General features: G+C 35.9%; 1 protein-coding gene and 1 long non-coding RNA gene across 38 annotated transcripts in view; one reads left to right on the top strand and one right to left on the bottom strand.

Moving 5' to 3' along the window:
• MAP2 (microtubule associated protein 2) overlaps window positions 1-21,123 on the top strand; it is a 308,431-nt gene that overhangs the window by 66,647 nt on the left and 220,661 nt on the right. For all 32 annotated transcript variants that reach the window (XM_051849211.2, XM_051849208.2, XM_008259081.4 and 29 more), the window contains exon 2: window positions 17,048-17,097. The gene's annotated coding sequence lies outside the window, so the exon portion shown is untranslated. The remainder of the gene's footprint in view (window positions 1-17,047; window positions 17,098-21,123) is intronic.
• Window positions 1-21,123, bottom strand: part of LOC108176883 (uncharacterized) — a 75,491-nt gene that overhangs the window by 9,521 nt on the left and 44,847 nt on the right. For 2 of the 6 annotated variants that reach the window (XR_011387129.1, XR_011387131.1), the window contains 2 exons: window positions 18,510-18,618; window positions 878-933 (listed from right to left, as the gene is read on the bottom strand). This is a non-coding gene — a long non-coding RNA (uncharacterized lncRNA). Of the gene's footprint in view, window positions 1-877; window positions 934-4,656; window positions 4,764-18,509; window positions 18,619-21,123 lie in introns of all 6 variants that reach the window. The other 4 variants (XR_011387128.1, XR_011387132.1, XR_011387130.1 and 1 more) reach the window with 3 other exon arrangements.

The following is a 21,123-nucleotide window of genomic DNA, read 5'->3' as shown; positions in this document are numbered from 1 at the left end:
AGTCTTAGGATTCAGTCACATAACCTACGCTCTTTGTATCATCTCAACTATCTTGGATTTTTGTTTGTTTCTGTAAGATCAAATAAAATATAGTAATAAAATTTGACTATTAATGTGTTACCAGATGGTGGTCTAATTAAAAGAGCTATCTATACTTTCCAAAATCATACTCTGTTTTCAGAATATATCACCACCTTAGACAGACTGCTTCTTATCTTATACCTATAACAATTGTATCAATTAGGTAAGAGAGGGTTTTAGTATCCTTATTTTAGAACTTGGAAACAAAAGCATGTTAGCAAATACAATGAATTTAGGACTCAGATCATAAAGGTGTCCCTGTGGCTTTGTTAAGCCTAAATTATTGACACAACATTAAGGAGTATAAGCGTGATCTGAAATTTCCTATTCTAGAATATTTTTTCTTAATGCAAGAATTTTATGCTGTCCTCACTGAAAAAAAATGTGTGTAAGATTACTTCTCACATTTTTATTATTGGATATAATACATGTTCATTAAATAACTTTAGAAATACTGAAAAATGAAATAAACCTAAAGAAGAGAAAAATCCAAGCATGAAAAACTTTATCTTCTTTTAATGTTCGTTTTATTGCTAGTGGTGGTATAAACATCCAATGGTACTTTTACCTTATGTTAAAAAATGGTATTCATTTTTATCTTTGAAATTACTTATATTTTGTTTGTACAGTCTGCCTGTTTTAGTTCCTACTTATATGCAAGAAAAATGCATTTAAAATTGGAGACAAAAATATCATCATTTGCCCTTCAATTTGACTTGTGGTAATGCTAGCATTTGTGATGTTCTTTTGAAAAATTTTCTAGTCACATCATGTTTTGTCTTAAGAAGGTACACACCATTTACTGTCATCCATCTTTTCATCATGGGCAAGATTGAACAACACATGCAGAACCTGGAAAGATGGGAAATAGCTGAGAGATTTTTTTTTTTTTTTTGAGGCCTCAGAACCCTCCCAGAAGATTATGTTCCATTTTCTGCCAGTTCCCTTAATTTTACCCAGGTCACCAACCCTTGAGACACAGGGTGCTATAGCTCATCGTACTCATGAATGTTAGACAACTGTAGATACTCCTGGCATCCTAAGTTGGATCATTTTGAAAAAATAAGGGTAACGACCCTTGCCTTTTCTTTTTCTCCTAAGGATAAAAATGAAGTTGCATTTGGAATAAAATTATTTTTTTCATTCTTGAGGTTACCACTTGTGGTGACTGTTGACAGTGAATCAAATTTCCCCTAAGACAGTGTGAGACACAGCTGCCTCCTTACAGAGTTAAGCTTACTGGTAAGTGCTCATTGGTTTGTAGATTACTACAAGAAGTGCCATGTAGTTAATGGAAAGCTCCTTATAGTCAGTCTTATCTTTCTCCTGCAAATCTATAAGTGCTTATTTGGTGCATATACTCTGCCATTTTAACAATGGCAGCTTTCTTGATTTGGAATTGGCTAAACTAATGCCTCCTTGGTTCTGTGAATGTCCCTTGCCAGCTATTAGCAATAGAGAAAAAAATGTCATTTGGAAGAAGTTAAGTCTGCTATCCCTGTTCCCAAAGGCACCCTGAAATGTGGCAGATGGAAACACAATAGCAATTGTGTAGCATGACTGCTGTTATGACAGATACATAATACAAGCTAGTAATTAGACCACTCATTACCACTGTTGTAATCTACAGTTACAACAGTGCTATGGCAAAGGATCCATCAACTGCTGAGTCCTCAAAGAAGTGACAGGGTGACCTGCAGAACCGGTAAATGCTGTTGACTTAAGGGAGTCTCATGGGCCACCATTTTGGTGTGCCTGACTGCCATCAAAGCTTATTTCCCTCTGTGTTAGCTGCTTGAAGATTTACTTACCAACAGGCATTTTCTCAGTGGTATAATCTCAAAAAAATTGGGCTTCGCGGAGTCAAGAAGAGTTCGTTTGTTTTGGGTGGATTTTAGGACCTACCTTCTGTAACTTTTTTTTTTTTACGATATCAAATGCTTGGGAATGAAGCATGTGTTATTATTTGGAAATATTTAATAGGCTTTGGGTAAGTCATTTGTTTTCCTTTGTCTCTGGATTTTCTTGTATGACATTTGACACTTCTTCAAGTGAACAATTGAGAATAGCCCATTACTAAGGAGTACCTTTTATTGGAAAATGGGTGTTATGCCTGATGATGAATTAGAGCCAATAAAATCTAGGTCAACAGAGGTGTCTTTGCTTACAGAACTGAGCAAAACTATATATGTGGAAGAACCTAAAGTCCTACAGATGCGAAATGCTATTGGAACCGTAAAGTAGTCTCCAAATTGTATTTTTTGTGCACATTTAGGATTCATATGAATTTGTTACATTTTTACTTTCTAATGTATCACTCATGTGATTGACCAGTAGTTAGTGCAGCAAGTGTGGAAGTGTTCCCCTCTGAAAGAGCAGCAGGTGAGGGTCTAGCTTTCTTGTTGTGAAAAATGACATTTCAGCTTGTACTTCTTTCTCTATTTTTTAAAGGTTGTATTTGTTTATTTGAAAGGCAGAGTAATGGGGGAAGAGATAGATAGATAGATAGATAGATAGATAGATAGATAGATAGATAGATAGATAGATATTCCATCCACTAGTTTATTCCCTAAATGCCTGCAATAGCGAGGGCTGGACCAGGCCAAAACTAAGAGACTGGAACTCCATCTAAGTCTGCAACATGTATATCAGGGGCCCAGGTACTTGTGCCATCACCTGATGCCTTCCCAGACATATTATCCGGGAGCTGGATCAGAATTTGAGCAGACAACACTCGAACTGGTACTCTGATATGGATGGTCTGTGGTCGTACCAAGTGGAAGTTAACTTGTGGTACCATAATTCTCCTTCCTCTGTTTATTTTTTGATGCTTAAATTATGGATGGAAAAAGCTTCAAAATATAATTTATTCATCTCCTCCCTTGCTTTATTTTCTTCCTAGCAGTCATCATTCTCTTAAGTATTTGTGTTAAAATATAGGACTATAAGCTCTCAAAAGACACGGCCCTTGCTGATAACTTACTTACCACCACTACATCCCAATGCCTAGAGAAATGCCTATCCTGCCATGAAGCAGGTATTCAGAAAACATCTGCTCTAAGAATGTGAAAGTAACTCCCAAGGGTACTCTCTTTGCTTGAGAAAACATCCTTACAGTAAAGTCCCGGCAAAAGATGTGTCTTGGTTCACAATCAGGTCATGAACATTCTGTTTAGCTGTTCGGTTCTACTTCAAATTATACTAAAGGTGAAATAGATAAGCTTACGCCTTCACCACCATGAGTAACATTTTGCTTAAAATTTTAAATGCAGGGTTGTAAACAATTTATATATACACACACACACACACACACACACACACACATATATATGGCTGCCTATTCGTAAATCCTAAGGAAAAGACATACCACATAGTTAACTAAAGCTGTGTAATTCCATTATAATTTTTTTGGTCCGGTGCTACTTTAGAGGAGCATTTTTGAATACTACGGTTGAGGGATAGTGGAATATAAGTATTTAATATTTAACACATAGTAACAGCAGACCTGTTTATTAAATTAGTACTTACAGACTTATAGGAAACCCTAACTTTTGCTGTAGCTCCATTTATTCCAGACATAAGATTTCCCATTATAAAATTAAATTCCACTGAAATTCCAACCTCTGTTTTGATCCCTTGTATGTAATATGAAATGCAATAAGAATATTAAAATGGATGAAAATTTTCTCTCTAATAAGTAGTTTCAAAGTCAATCCTTTTATACCCCTTTTATGGATTTGCAACTGTTAAATTATGCTGGAGTTGTGTTATAACAATATATGTAGGAGTTAAATACACCTGGACTCGCTGTAGAGAAAGCCTCTGATTCAGGCTCCAGAAATGTGTGGAATGCTTCAGTTTGGCTTCTTGCTGCCTCTACAAAGTTTTCAGGAAATTGGAGCTATGGGGAGCAAATTTGCTTTATTGTTTAAGGATTGCCAATAGCTGTACATTCCTTTGAAAGTCTAGTTTTGCTCAGATGATAAAATGATATTCTGAGAGGGACAGCAAAATGCATACTTTCCAAATTGAAGAAAATCTAGGTACTGGCGTTAATCTTTAAAACCCAGCTCTTAGGCAAAAGATACATAATGCTGCCTTTTATGTGGTTCTCGTGTATCCCACATCTTTACAAATCACAGTCATAAACCCAAGTATTAGCAAGAAGTTTTACCATTAAAGCTTTTCAACTAGTAATTAATAATGCATTCACTTTACTATAAAACCCTTTCAGAGAAATTTCAGACTTAAACAACTAATGATATAAGTAAGTGAAAAGGTTTCATACTGCTAAAAATAAGCATATTGGCTTTTGCATCATTCAACATGCTACCAAATTATCTAAATAATACATCATTATTCAGTTGTACTTGGTCTCTCTAATAACTCTTACTTCTTACTGCTATTTTTCATTGCAGATGTTAAATTGGTTAACTTCTTAAACTATTTCTATGCTTAACATTGATTAAAAAACACTAATAAACTATATGTAAGTCCCTTTTTGCCAGATTTTGAAGTAATGCCACCAAAAGTTTCCAATAGTGCTATTGTGTTATTCTACTTTTTAATACTTACACTAAACTAAAGAGGCTTATTTCAGCTTACACATCAGAGTTTACAATTCTGGATCAGGTGACCCATAGCCTCAGGTCTGGTAGAAGCTGGTTATGGTGAGTGTGGAGCTGAGAAAGAGAGAGAGAGGGAGATAGGCTGAACTTGAATTCAAGTCAACCTCTCCAGAGAACTCCACAGGCAAGCCACCAACTACCTAAACACCTTGCCGCTGGTCCCACTTCCTAGCCACCACAATTAGGTCAAGCCCCACCATTAGCCTATCAACCATTAACATTAAAACATAAGAGTTTAAATGTCTACATGAGTTATGCAGAGATAAGTCCTATTCAACTCATAACAGCTATCTTCCAAAATTTTTGTCCTATTGGAAATTCCTGAAGAATTAACTAAAGGACACTGGTCTCTTAACATTTTAAAAATGTGTCATTTCTTTTCTTATACTTTCTCCAAAACATGTTTCTTCCTGAATTTGAATATATCAAACTTTGGGTGGGTATTCATACAGTCAGGAAAATCCATCTGTGGTCTTAGCGTAAAGACAAAATATGAAAAAAATTAAAATACACTGAACAAAGGCATATGTATATTATACATTTCAACTTATTGCTAGTTTGTGTTGTTTCTTTGCCTTAGTAATATATATTGATATCGTATCAATTAATTATAAACATTTATTTTTCCATGGATACAGGATATTTAATCTTTAGAGGCTTAGTTTACTTCTGGAAATAATAATATCTCCATTATATTTGGTCTTGTGAAGGTTAAATCAGTAGTACATGTGACATGCTTTGTTCAATGCCTGGGTTATATTAAACACTTAACGCTCATTTCTTAATATTGTTGCTTTTGCATTATAAATAATACTCTAGTTTTCATATAACAAATTGCATGATTTAGGCATTGAAAGTTCTTCATATTAAGTGAGTAGTCATTATTCTTTCTAGTTGCTGTGTCACCTACTCATTTTTTTTTCAATGTTGTGACAGTAGATGGGTGAATTAGGTACAATTCTCAGCATGTAACTGGTGCTCTTAAGCCTTAACTTCCAGCTGCCATTTTTATGGCAGCTATAACAAACATGTCACAGTACAGAACATTCCATTAAAAGCAGTACTTAATGCCAAACTTCCTATGATGCTGTTTTATATGAATAATGCACTGTCCAAAGGTGAAATTAGTTGGAGTGCCCATGACTCAGCCTGCTTTTTTTTTTCTGATGAATGACTCATTCCACATTTATAGATTCCAGATTTTGTGCCATATACCACACTAAGTGCTAGAGATATAAACATGGATTTGGTGGGTCACTAACCCCAAGCAGCCTAGTCTGAGTACGCAGGATATGGTATTCATTAAAAACAGTATGGGTTTACACACAGCCAGTACTCTATTAATGTTATACCTACCTGTCAAGGCAAAGTGTCATTAAATATACAATAAAGGGGGTTGTCTAGACAACCTAATTCCTACAATTTGGAACATACACTTCTGCCTCTATATTGATGTAGTCTAGTGGAGGTATATAATCACAAAAATAAATAATTTTAAACTTATTTTAATATTGATTTCATCCTTTTATGTATCATATAAAATCATATTTCCCATGAAAAGATTAGTTTTCTGATGAATACCTTCCTTTTATTATTCTACCAGAAACTCAAACTTTATGTGTTTTTAAAAGCCTAATATCCTCTACTTTTCACCAGCAACCTGATTTTCCTTTAGCCTTCTCTGTTTCTATGAATTTCAGAGTCCTTCTCAAATCCTCAGAATTCTCTTGGCTCCTTTTCTCTGATCCATGCCTTTCATATCCAATGCAGTTCTGAATCCTATAAATTACACATACGGCTGTGAACTGTACACCCCACCCCCATCCAGATATTGAAGTTTTAATCCCCAGTTTAACTGTAGGACTTTTCAGAGGTTATAAAAGTTAAATGAGGTCACAAGGATGGGTCCCTCATCCATTAGGATTGGTGGTCATATAAGAAGTGGAAGAGATTTTTGACAGACAGGTAGGTGACTGATTTTTAACTTTGCCCACCCTTGGCACATCTCTCTCCACTGTGCAAGGACCAGTGAGAAGGTGGCTACAAGCCAGGAAGTGAGTCTTCACCAGAACCTGACATTTCTAGCGCCCTGACCTCAGATGTCCAGCCTCCAATATTGTGAGGAAATACACTTTTGTGGTATAAGCCACCCAGTCTACAGTATTCTATTCTGGCAGACTGGGCAAATGGATACATGTATCTGTGCAATAACCAGAACATACGGTCTCCATTATAGAGATGTCTTTGCTTGAATTGCCTCTTCATTGCTGTTCACTTTGACTTCTGAAGGATCCACCTAAATGGTCTATTCTCCTTTCATCTCTTTTTGGCTTTGATCCCCTCTACACACTGTTGCCAGGTTAAATTTCCTAATTACTCCATTCTTGAATTTAAAACTTTCAGTAGTTCACTTTAGCATGTGAAACTAAATACAGTTGTATTTAGCTATAGAACCTCTGCAGATTGTCATTCAAGGACGTTACTCCATACATAGACCCACTCTACCCAACTGTTGCTCTTCTTTCACTTAGCAGGTAGAACTATAAGTTTTTCTCAACAGCTTCTGGACTTTTGTTTCCTGTGTTTCTGCTGTGTCTGTTGTGTGAGTTTGCCCCCTTTCCATTTCATATCCACCTATCAAAATCCTTTGCTTCCTTCCAAAACTAACTCAAATGTTACTGCTTGAGAAGCAGGCATTTTGTTTTTTCCTCTTCTTTGATCTCTCATAGCTCTTTATTGGTATTCCTTTATGACAAAAGACACATTCTGCTCTTAATTATGGCTTTCTGTAGATTGAGTTTTTCACAATCACCCCTACCCTATTAGATTACAATTAAGGAAACTCTTTAGTGGCAAGAATGCTGGATTCCCCAGTATTTTAAAAACTTAAAAATTTAAGGACTATAAACAAATAAAAAACCCTTTGATTTTTATAACAGAATTATTTTGTGATGTCTTATATTTGAATATTATCAACATTTGTTTCTGTAAATTGTAATTCAAGCAGTAAGTTTTCTGTTACTCAAGCCATAACAGTGTCTGTAAATTAAAACATAAGCATAACTATACCAAGGGCAGATAACCTTAACAAAATAAGTCTGCTATTTTCAACTGGTATTTCTTTGAGGCACAAACAATTATGCATCAGTTTGATATGGGATTTATAATGTTACCTGACTATCCCAATATGATTTATAATATAAGGCTTGAAATAATTTCTCATTGTACAAAGAGAAAGAAAGAGTTAGCAATGAATTCTCAAGATTATTTTCCGAAATTTTCTCTACCTTTGGATGAGAAGAAAGAGACAAAGGAAGGATAAGTGGTGCTTCTAATATGCTGATACATTAAGCTGCCTGAAGGCAGATACCTGAAGCCTATTGAAAAGAATTTCATTTGAGTTATGCTTAGGGCATTGTTTAGCAAAATACCACACCCAAAGTCTTGACCTGTGTGTTTGAAATGGCAGATGTTCCCAATGAGGCCTGAGCCTTAGAGCAAAATAATTCTTCACTGCTCCATCTATTTGCCCCTTAACTGGCTTGTACTGAAAAAAAAAAAAAATCCAGTTCCACAGTTATTTATAAAGCAGCTGCTCTTGGCACTACACATGGATATGCTCCCCTTAAGATAAGGAAACCAAACAAATAAATAAAAGCCAAGAAAAGCTTGAGTTCAGTAGATCAAAAATGAGTATCTCCTTCAGAACTTTGTTTCCATCAAATATTTTTTTAACTTTTATTCAATGAATATAAATCCATCAAATATTTTTTAAAATAAAAGTGTATTATAGCTGGCGCCGCGGCTCACTAGGCTAATCCTCCACCTTGCGGCGCCGGCACACCGGGTTCTAGTCCCGGTTGGGGCGCCAGATTCTGTCCTGTTGCCCCTCTTCCAGGCCAGCTCTCTGCTGTGACCAGGGAGTGCAGTGGAGGATGGCCCAAGTGCTTGGGCCCTGCACCCCATGGAAGACCAGGATAAGTACCTGGTTTCTGCCATCGGATCAGCGCGGTGCGCCGGCCGCAGCGCGCCGGCCGCAGCGCGCTGGCCGCGGCGTCCATTGGAGGGTGAACCAACGGCAAAGGAAGATCTTTCTCTCTGTCTCTCTGTCCACTCTGCCTGTAAAAAAAAAAAAAAAAAAAAAAAAGTGTATTATGTTCACATGTACAACATGAAATTTAATTTCAAATACAGAGTGGAAAGATTACAACATTGAAGCAAATTAACATGCTCAGAGAGCATTTGAAATCTATTCATTAGCAAATTTCAGCATACTGTAGATTATCACAAAGTATAGTCAAAATTGTGCTGTGCATTAGACCTCTCAGCTTGTTCAACCTATGTGACTGTGTGTACTCTGACCAATATCTCCTCATTTCCCCACCTTTCTACCCCTTATCACTACTATTCTACTCTCTGCTGCTATGAGTTCAGTTTTTTAAATTCTAGATTTGAGATCATGCACCAATTTTCTTTCTGTCTGCCTTATTCCACTTAGTATAATGTTTCCTGTTTTATCTATGTTGTTGCAAATGACAGTCTCTACCTTTTAAAGACTGAGTAATATTCCAGTGTGTGTATGTGTGTGTGTAGATTTATATATATCACAATTTCTTTATCTGTTAATCTGATCATGGACACTTTGGTAGTATCCATATCTGGACCACTGTGAATAATGTCACAATTAACATGGGAACACATGTATTTCTTTTGATGTACTGAGTTCATTTCCTTTGGGTATACCTAGAAGAATGATTGCTGGGTCATATGGTAGTTCTATTTTTTTTTTTTTTTTTTGAGGTAGCTCCATACTATTCTCCACACTGACTTCATCAATTCACCTTCCAATAGCACTGCACAACAGTGTCTTTTTTTACATTTTTCCCAGTGCTTTCACCTTTTACCATTGTAATGATCGCTATCCTGTTAAGTGTAAGGTTAATATTTCATTGTGGTTTTAGCTTCTGTTATAAGGTTAACATTGAGCACCTTTTGATACTTGTTGGCCATTTTTATGTCTTCTTTGAAAAAATGGTAATTCTCATCCTTTGATTATCTTTTATCAGTTTGTTATTATGTATTTGTTGCTATTAAGTTGCATGAATTCCTTACGTATTTTGGATACTAATTCAATGTTTTATATATATGCTTTGCAAATGTTTTTTTCCCAGTCTATATGTTGCCTTTTCATTGTGTTGTTGCTGGACAGTTTGCTGTAGTCTTTCTCGTGTTTATTTACTTTTTTTGGACAGAAAATATTTATCAATTTATTTATTTGAAAGGCAGAGTGATAAAGAGAGGGTAAGTGAGAGGTAGTGAGGTCTTCCATCCTCTGGTTTCCTGTCCCAAAATGCCTGGAACATCCAGGAGTGGACTAAGCTGAAGCCAGGATTCTAAACTCCACGTGGATCATTCACATGGATGACAGGAGCCCAAGTACAGGAAACTGGATCTCAAGGAAAGGAGCCAGGATAAAAAGCACTCCAAAATGGGATGTGGACATGACAGGCAGCTGCTTAACACCTTTGTGCCACAATGCGTGCCCATTTTTTGCTTTTGTTCTTTGAGCTTTCTGTATCAGGTCCAAAAATTCACTGCCAGGGCCAGTGTTGTGGCACAGCAGGTAAATCTATTACCTGCAATGCCAGCCTCCTATATGGACATGGATTTGAGTCCTGGCTGCTCCATTTCCAACACAGCTCATTGCTAATGGCTTAGGAAAGCAGCAGAAGATGGCCCAAGTGTGTGGGCCCCTGCGACCACATTGGAGACCCAGATTAAGGCCTTGACTGCTAGTTTTGTCCTGACTCAGAGCTGCACATTGGAGCCATTTGGGGAGTGAACCAGCAGATGGAAGATACCTCTCTCTCTCTCTCTCTCTCTCTCTCTGTAATTCTGATTTTCAAATAAATAATTTTTAAGAAAATGATTGCCGAGGTCAATGGTCATTGTCAAGGTGCTTATCCCCTCCCCACTTTTCCCTAAGAATTTTCTGGTCTGACATGTGTGTGAGTCTTTAATCCATTTTATGCATCATGTAAGATAAGAGTCCATCATTCATTCAATACTATTGATATTCTTCTCTGTGTAAAACATTGCTAAGCCTGTAGGCTCAAATACTAGCTTCACATAACTAAGATAGCATAAGCATTTTGAATGTAGTTTATTTTGACTCATGCTGTATTGAAAAGAAAATAAGCAAGCTAATTTTGGAGATAGTATGATGGTAATGTGTGGGAGTTACAATGGTGTGGGGCAAATTGAAATGTCTTTCCAGTCACTTAGGGAACATGAAAAGAAGTCAGTTTTGTGTGTTATAAGACTCAACTTTTGAAAAACTCCCAGGTATCATTTTGTTTTAACTGGGAGGAGACAAAATCTAATCTATGTAAGAGTACTAAAGATATTAGGATGTTAATCTATTATGTTTAAGAGCTGTTAGTAAGAAGTGGCTATGGTCAAATGCGAAATAAATGCTTAAAAGTTTGCACACAGATAGATGAACAGTTCCATGTGGACTTTCTGTGGCTCCAGGAAGACTAGGAACAACTTTTCCCTTAAACCATTTTGGTTGTTACATGTCATTATCATTCTAATATTCATCTTTCATTATATATTTAGCAACTGTCAGCAAGTTTCTATGCTAGATGTCATGCAAGTTCTGAGAATAACAATATTGCCTTTTACAACTGTGGTAAAATATATATAACAAAGTTTACTATTTTAACCATCTTTAAACATATAGTTCTGTGGCATAGATTGTATTCACCTTGCTGTGCATTCACATTGTTGTGTAAACCATCACCTTTTTTCCTAGTGAATATTTGGATCTGGACGAAAACCTCTTTTCCAATGTCCTCTCTTTTCCTAGGAGTGATCTTGATTATCCACATCATCAAAGTGCACACATTCTTTGTCTTTTATCATCCAATATTAGTGTGTACTGTTTCAACTGCCTCTTAGATACACAATTATGCAATGCACATCCAGCCACATAAGCACAGCACACATACACCCAGCCACTCATATGATCAGCCACTTACATGCCCAGCTACATACATGCAGTAACTCTTGTACCCAGCCCCAAACACCTTTAGCATCCATACACCAAACCACATATATGCCCAAATATACATATACCACCACATATCCACAGAGCCACATATCAACTCAACCTCACAGATACATAGCATACAAACCCCTAATACACATATTTTCAGCCACAAATATACCTAGCAACACATACACCCAACTACACATATGCCCAGCTACACATACATCCACCCATGCATACACACAGCCATGCATTTGCCCAGCCACACATATGTTCAACTACATATACATACAGCCATATATATATATATATATATATATATACACCCAGTCACACATATGTCCAGCATATACATCCACCCCTATACACACCCATCCACACATATGCCCAGATTCCCGGCACACACATACCCAGACACTCATATGCCAAACTTACAAAATAACTCAATGCGTTGAACTACTGACCTTCCTACTCTTCTAGTATTTTTTGTCTTACTTTAAAAATGTTTTTCTCTTTGTTTTCTTTTTCTCTGCATCATAACTCTTCTTATTCTAAATTTCTTTTTTTAACTTTTATTTAATAAATATAAATTATTCTAAATTTCTCCTGCTTCTCTCTTCTTTCAATTTATGGAGCAAAAATGAAAGCAAAAACTATTCTCTAATAGCAAATTCTCTAGACCTTCTTGGTTCATTTTACCCTCAGTAATTTTGTTTCATGGCAGCTCTAAGTAAAAAGGTACTTCACTTTTCCACTTATTATTGTAAAGGGTATTTATACCCTCATATTTTTAGTGACCTTTTGAAAAAATTAATTCACATAAGTTAAAAGAAAAGCCATTTTTATTTTATACTTTGGAACCCCTGGTTGCTTACTACTGGTATGTGTGGCTGCTAGATGCTGCTGTTGGAGACACAGTGGGTATTGTCATCCTTATTTCTGTTACCTCTTTGGATTTTCATTTATATAAAGAGGAAGAGATTTCAAGTATTTCATATATGCAATTTTAAGCACATAATGATACTTCACACTCATTCCATCCCTCTTCTTGTTTCCTTTTAATTTTTATAACATACTTTCAATTTACTTTATAGAGGCTTAATCTTACACTAAATAAAGAATTCAACAAGTAGAAAGTAGACCACTGTTCCACAGAGGTATAGACAAAGCCTATAAACAATAATCAAATCTGACAATGTCAATTTCACTCATGCATTGCATTTTTTGTACTCCATGTATTAGCTACCATACGTCAGAGAAAAAATATGATATTTGTCTTTTTGGGTTGATTTATTTCACTAAGCATAATGCTCTGCAGAAGCAGATTTTGATTTTGTATCACAAACATCATCTAGAACTCAACTTTGAGGGTTGGCCTGCTGTTTGGGATGACCGCATCCCCTACTGGAGTGCTATCTCAAGTCCCGGCTACTCTGCTTCCAATCCATCTTCCTGATAATGCATCATGGGAGGCAGCAGATAATGGTTTAAATGCATGGGCCAATGGATGGAGTTCTGGGCTCCTGGCTTTGGTCTGGCCCAGTTCTGGCTGTTGTGGGCATTTGGGGAGTAAACCAACAGGTTGAGGATACCTTTCTCACCCTCTTTCTGTCTCTCATTCATGTAAATGGAACTAAATAAGTAAACATTAAAAAACAACCTAAAATTTGCAAAACTATGTCATCATTGAAAGGAATTTAACATAATCTAATATGGAAACTTCAAACTACACTAAGTCAGTAGTTGTATTGTGCCTAGTGGATGTTGTGTTTTCATGTGTTGAACATATTTCAACATTCCCATGTGAATTTACTTGATACAACTAGGGCAATGTGGCAGAGGTTGTGAACTGTTGTATTTATACCAAAACATAATATTTGTATCAAGGTAAAATAATATCAGGTGTTTGAAGCAGAGGCAGACGTACTAAGCATGTTCATCTGCAGAATTCTCATTAATACCTCAGATCTTTTTTTTAATTTACCACAGATATATCAGCATATCATTTCATTCTTCTATGACAGAGTTCACAAACATCTGCCATTAGGAATAAGAAATCAACAGTTTCTTACCTATTTTGTGTTTGTGTATGTGTGTTTGCTAAAGATTTTCTGTATATTACTTTCTACTATTCTTTTCATTAAACAATTACTGATTTAGGTTCATGTAGTTTTGGACTTAGCACTGACTTTAGTAATGAAATATTTCTATCATTAAGAAGAAATATACAAACTTTCAGTCAATTAGCTCACAAATATATTTTAGAGCTTACTTTGTTTTACAGCTGGAGACTTTGTCATAGATGTTCCCACAGCCAAGTGGGAGTTCATAACAATCTAGTGTATGTTGTATGAACAAATAAGGAAAAGAAGCTCTAAGCTTCCAATCACAAATGTGATGTCAAAGAAGGGGAATGTTGATTACCCAGTTTTGATCAGTGTACATTGTATGCACATATTAAAATATCACACTGTCGGCCATAAGTGTGTATAATTATTGTGTGTTTGCATGTGTGTGTGTGTATATATATATATATATATATATGAATCTGACTCTTTACCATTTGTTATCTGTCCAAAAGACAGGAGACCTTTGGCAGTTTTTCATTTGCTTTGTCCTTGGTTTATCTTCTGTTTGTTTTCATTTGAAATAAATTCTATGCCACAGATTTGCTTCCCTAGCATATTTTAATGGCAAGGCTTAAGTCTAAAAGAATAATTGGAAAATTGACAGGTTGCCATTGGAACTGTCTTTTTAAAAAAGGCAATGAAAATATTTGCTATCTTCAGACAGATTTTTGACCCTGGACTAAAAATCTAGACTCCCTGTTAATACTGTCAGGTTAAACATTTGGTGTACCCTGTTCAGACCAATATATCGTATATAGTGTGGCTGTTAAACAAGAGAAATTTAATGCTCACAGTTCTGGAGGCTGGGAATAACAGGGCCATGGTGTGAGATCTGAAGTCTGGTGAAGGCTTACTTCCTTACAGATGGCTATTTTTTTTCCACACCCTCCATGGTGAAAGTGCCAACAGAGCTTTTTTTTTTTTTTTTTTTAAGATGTATTTATTTGAAAGAATTACAGAGAAGGAGGGAAAGACACAGACACACACACAGACATGGCAGGTAGGGGTTAGGGAGAGAGAAAGAATTTTCCATGTGCTGCTTCACTCTCCAGATGACCACAATGGCCAGGGCTGGACTAGGCAGAAGGCAGGAGCCGGGAGCTTCCCCTGGGTCTCCCACACAGGTGTAGGGCGCTAACTTTCTACTGCTTTCCCAGGCCATAGCAGAGAGTTGTATCGAAGTGGAGCAGCCAAGACTCCAATTGGCACTCATATGGGAAGCTGGCTCTGCAGCCAGCACTGCAGCTGGCTTTATGTGCTATGCCACAGTGCAGGCCCAGGCTCTACTTCTAAATACTATCTCATTGCAGGTTAGGATTCCACTTTGAATTTGGGGTGGTGGAGACACTTTGAATCCATGGTAGGATCCAAATGTATTGATTTTATTATTTTTAATTAAATATCTCTTAAGAGAGATGGTAGAACATCAGGAATAGAATGTGTTAATAATTCTTCTTGGTTGAATATTTTGAGAATTCTATCTTTAGTAGATAGAAACTGATTAAAAGAGAAAGAGAATATAATTTTGGCATTTAAAATATGTTTTAAGATTCAGTCATTTGCAACAAAATGGAGGAATCTGGAAAACACCATGCTGAGTGAAATGAGCCAGTTCCAAAGGGACAAATATCATGTGTTCTCTCTGATCGGTGACAACTAACTGAGCACCTAAAAGGAAACCTGTTGAAGTGAAATGGACACTATGAGAAAAATGTCTTGATCAGCCCTTGTCCTGACTGTAGGGGAACAACTTACTATTTTATTCCTTTTAGTATTTTTTTGTTCTACTTAATACCATTGGTTGAAGTCTTTAATTAACACACAATTATTCTAGTCATTTAAATTTAACAGAAAAATGACTGCTGTTAAATATAAGAGTGGGAATAAGAGAGGGAAGAGATGTACAGTTCAGCACATGCTCAATCAGGCTTATCCCTAATGGTAGAGCTAGAAATGTGCCAGGGGATTCCAATTCAATCCTATCATGGTGGCATGTACCAATGCCATCTTGCTTGTTAAAGTGATCAGTTTAAGTTAATATTTATCAAAAAGGACTAAGTGTCAAAGGGGTTACATAAATAAGACCAATGTCTGCAAATAGTAATTGAATTAAATTATAGAATAATAATATTAAATTATGAATAATATAATTAAATTATGAATAACAATAGAATTAAATTATGAAAAACAGTAGAATTAAAAAAGGAGAGAATGATCCTACATGGGAAGCAGGATATACAGCAGACTCATAGAATGGCAAATTCCCTAAACAGCACTCTGGCCTCAGAATCAGCCCTTAAGGCTTTCAGATCTGGCTAAAAAGCCCATGAGAGTATTTCAGGCATGGAAAGCCAAGACACTGTGGCCAAAAAAAAAAAAACCTAAATGAAAGATCTCTGTGAGTGAGATCCCAGTGGAAAGAACAGGCCATCAAAGAAGGCAGTACCTTTCTCTGAAGGGAGGAGAGAACTTCTACTTTGAACATGGCCTTGTCTAAATAAGATCGGAGTTGGTGAACTCAAAAGGCTTCCATAGTCTCGGCAGCTCATGACAAGAGCCTCGGGTGATTGCTGATGTCATAAATAAGAGTGTCAGTTGTTAAATCAACAATGGGAGTCACTGTGCACCTGCTCCCCATGTAGGACCTCTGTCCTTAATGTGTTGTACTATGTAAATTAATGGTAAAACTACTACTCAAACAGTATACTTTGTGTGTCTTTGTGGGTGCAGTCTGTTGAAACTTTTATGTAGTATATACTAAGTTGATCTTCTTATATAAAGGTAATTGAAAATGAATCATGATGAAGAATGGGATGGGAAAGGGAGTGGGAGATGGGATGGTTGGGGGTGGGAGGGAGGTTTTGGGGAGAAAAGCCGCTATAATCCAAAAGTTGTACTTTTGAAATTTATATTTATTAAATAAAAGTTGAAAAAAAGATAAAAATCTAGAAAATAATTTTAAATTTAAAATGCTATTAAATTTTAAGTTTGAAGTTTTGCAAAAACCCTGTGTTACCAATGGCTGTGTTTCAGCCAGTACATTTTATGGGGTGAGAAATGAGTCACTTAACTTCTGAATTTACTTGTCTTCTTAGTATAATAAAGGGCTAGATTGCTTGACTTAATATCCTGGTGTTTTCCTCTTTTTCTTCCAGATTTTATTGTTCTAACCCAAACTGTCTTGTGACTGCTGGCTGGAATTAAGGTCAGTGCTATATTTATATTGATTCTAAATAAGCTGTGAAATAATGAAAATAACATTTTGAATCTTCATATGCAGGATTAGAATATTCTTGCAAAGTGTGATAGAAAGTTAAATTTTGTATGAACTGGATATGCATCAAACTTGGCACGCTATAAAACATAGGTCCCCCATCAATATATATATTCATAATTAGTGTAATTCCTTTGGCTATTTGAATGTTGAATTTATTTTACTTGTCATAAAAAGATCCAATTCTAATTAACTCATTTAATTAACAGGAGTATTGAAAGAATGACTTCATCAAAATGCTAGTAATGTTTTAAAGAATGATCAGTTTTCTAAATTTCAGGAAAACACCTGTAAATCCCACAATTTGGTACCTACAGAGACTACATTTCTTAAGGAGAATAGAGTTCAAAATGTGCTTATTGATCACAAATGTCAGTTAGTTAGCAAGCTGTTAAGATGTCAATCCTTTTGTTCTGTTTTCTCATTAAGGCGCTTTTATAGAAGACTCAAACCAGCTTAACTAAGTTTAGAGTAATAATGAATTTAGAGGGCCCTCAAATCAATAGACTTGGGATTCCATTTATCTTTTTTGTTTTCCCTTCTAGAACATATATTCAGATTTGAAAATAAAATAAAAAACTAAACCTCAAATGAAATGAGGACTTTTGTTGCTCATAAAAGAGCAAAATGCCAGGTGTTGCTAGCCGTTTAAATGGGTACTTGATTAATGATTAACATAAGGGAAAACATTGGCTTTTCATTTGTGCTACCACTAATCCAGAATTTTCCCTGTAAAGCTCACATTTAACCCTTCCAGTAGCAGTGTCTAATATATAGTAAATGTGTACCTTCTCTAGCCTCGATTCCAACCTCATAATCCCATACCCAATCTCCCTCTCTCTCATTACACACTAAAATGAAAGGCTACTATTAGTTTTCAAGTACAACTTGTGCTTTTTCTCTTTGAAACTTGTGTTGAATGAAGAAAAAGAATATTTTGGAATTATGCCTAGTGCTAATTGGCACCTTAATAAAGAAAACAAGGTGAAATGTCTACACATGGTGACTAAAAGTCTATTCATACATTGTATTATTTTATTATGTGATGCTATAGTTAGGGGTTGAAGTTGTTGAAGAGGCTCAACCTGGCTTCCCTTTTTATTTACTGCTTCATACATTTTTTTGTAAACTGCAGTACTTTAAAATGCACAGTTTCTCTTAAGACTTTTTGGACTTTTCAGACATTTTTCCCTTGTCAGCCGCCACCCTATCTACCTGCCAAACAGAAAGTAGAAGTAGTAAGAGATTTTGGCAAAGTATGTGTCTTTGAATCAGGAGTATTTTCAATGTGCAGGGTTAAATTTGAATTCTTACTTTTCATTTAATTAGAAAGAAGCCTTTACCTTGTCTTCTTTAAATGGGACCAGATGCTCCCTTTTCTCACCTTGTTATGGTTGGTAGAGTCAACATGAAATGTCATCCTTCTCTATCACTTTCCAGAGAGAGAAAAAACTAAAAAGAAATGCGATTTTATTAAATAAAATTTATATAACAGTAATAGACAAAAGTTTTTCTTCATCTGATCCATAACTCATTTTCCATATGGAGAATTTCTTCTTTGTGAATATGAACATTGAGTTTGTCTGTGAAAATGTGCAAGATCAGCATGCATTACATATTTTCAAATACATATAGCAATTAAATTGTATGTAGAAATGGAAGCATGTCTAAATGTCTGTTGTCCAGTACTTCCAACAGAGTAGAGATTATTTAATTTGGCTATCAATTGTCTAAATCACATTTTGTAAAAGCAGTTAGATATAATAACACTTTCAAAATATATTCACTCTCTAGAAACAGCCAGAGTCTCAACACAGAATGTTTGCATGTATTGAAAATTACCATTTTTTCCTCAACTACAGCTAAATACTTCTGGCTTAAAAAAAAAAAAGTGTCCCTAACAGAAAAGCATTTTTTTCTATGGTCATTGCTGAACCAAATGACCAGTTTTAATAGATAGAAACAAGCTCTAGTTAGGGATATATAAAATAGGTTAGCAGAAATACCAGTGTCACACTTCATCAATCCTAAAATGTATATTTTTCACTATGTAAAATTAAATTAAGCTATAGTTAAATTTACTAAATTTAAAATTTTTTTTTGGTGGTAAGTGATGTGTGTGTGTGTTTTAAGATTTGTTTATTTATTTGAAAGGCAGAATTACAGACAGCAGAGGCAGAGATAGAGAGAAGTCCTCCATCTGCTGGTTCACTCCCCAAATGGCAGAAACAGCCAGAACTGGGTCTATCTGAAGCCAGGAGCCAGGAGTTTCTTCTGGGTTTCCCACATGGATGCAGGGGCCCAAGCACTTGGGCCATCTTCCTTCTACTGCTTTTCCAGGCCATAGCAGAGAGCTGCACCAGAAGAGGAGCAGCCAGGACTTGAACAGGCACTCTTTTGGGATGCCAGCACTACAGACAGTGGCTTTATCTGTTATGCCACAGTGCCAGCCCAGATGTGTGTTTTATAATACATAGTCTTTTAGATTCTATGAAACACAATATTATACAATATCTTACTGTTATGAATATCCTACTAAAATGTTCATATTCACTGACACATACACACACACACACACACACACACACATTGTACTTAACATCCATTTGTAGAAGTAGAATCATTTAGGGGCCAGTGTTGTGCCATAGCAGGTAAAGCCACCCTCTGCACTGCCGGCATCCCATTTGAGCACCAGTTCAAGTCCCAGCTGCTCCAATTCCAATCCAGTCCCCTGCAAATGGCCTGGGAAAGCAGCAGAGAATGGCCTAAGAGCTTGGGCCCCTGCACTCGTGTGGGAGACCAGGAAGAAGCTCCTTGCTATTGGCTTTGGCCTGGTCCTGGCCTGGCCACTACAGCCATCTGGGGAGTGAACCAGTAGATAGAAGATTTCTCTCTGTCTCTTCCTCCCTCTTTGTAACTCTGACTTTCAAATAAGTAAATAGATCTTTAAAAAAAAAACTAGTATCATATTGTCCAAGTTTAACATATTTAAAGTGATAAATATGTTATGAGTATTCCCAAGAATTAATGTATCAATGTGCACTTCATCAGTACATATGGAGTCAGTTTCAAAATGTCAGTAACATTAGAATCAGGATTTAAAGATTTTACTCTCAATTTGATAAGTAAATAATGGTGTTTCATTTTTTATACTTTAATGTGAAACAGGAAACAGATGCTTATAAAGTTAATAGCCATTAATCATTAAAATATTAATATGCACAACACAATTTGCTTTTGATAGAAATATTGGTAATGCGGATTTCACTGGCTGTGTCACTCTCAGCTTGGGAAGGCTGTTTGATCATGTGCTATTGAAACAACAGAAGATTTAGAAGCTGATTTTCACTGTTATAAAAATAGATGACAATGTTAATTTTATTAATTATGGTTTTCTTGAGAAGTTGAGAACCATGAGGAACCCTGTTTAATAGAGTTCTCAAGTTTACTTGTAGTGGAAGTATTGCTCCCAAGTGATAAAAGGGACCACAGCTTTTACAAAAGTGTTTTGAATGCTGTAAGAAGAGAATAATTAAGACCACTGTATAAATCTGGAAAAAAATGCAAGGTCATAAAGCTTATTAGTGAGTTTTAAATTACGTGAATATCTTTCATCAATATTTTAAATATATTTACAGTATTTTCTAAAATGCCTACTGCTTTTTTTGCCTAATTTTGCAAAAATCACAAGTTAAAAATATTATTTTATATAACTTGTTGCCATCTTTTATCCACATTTCTTGAAATATGAACAACATTTTTTCTTTAGCCTTCTCCTAATGCAATCAGTAATTAACATCTCTAAAGACACAAATTTTAATCTCACCCAAGCCCATCCCCAAAAAGGGATTATGACTTTAGGACTCACACCTGCTGTTAAGGAATCTATTGCTTTCCACCAGGCTCTCAGTGCTGTAACACATCCCCTGTGTTTGCAATGGCTTTTTACTATATTGA

This window comes from Oryctolagus cuniculus, chromosome 3 (assembly GCF_964237555.1).
Source record: "Oryctolagus cuniculus chromosome 3, mOryCun1.1, whole genome shotgun sequence".
Taxonomy (NCBI): domain Eukaryota; kingdom Metazoa; phylum Chordata; class Mammalia; order Lagomorpha; family Leporidae; genus Oryctolagus; species Oryctolagus cuniculus.
Note: the sequence above shows the minus strand (reverse complement) of the source record. Positions and strands in the feature narration are given on the sequence as shown.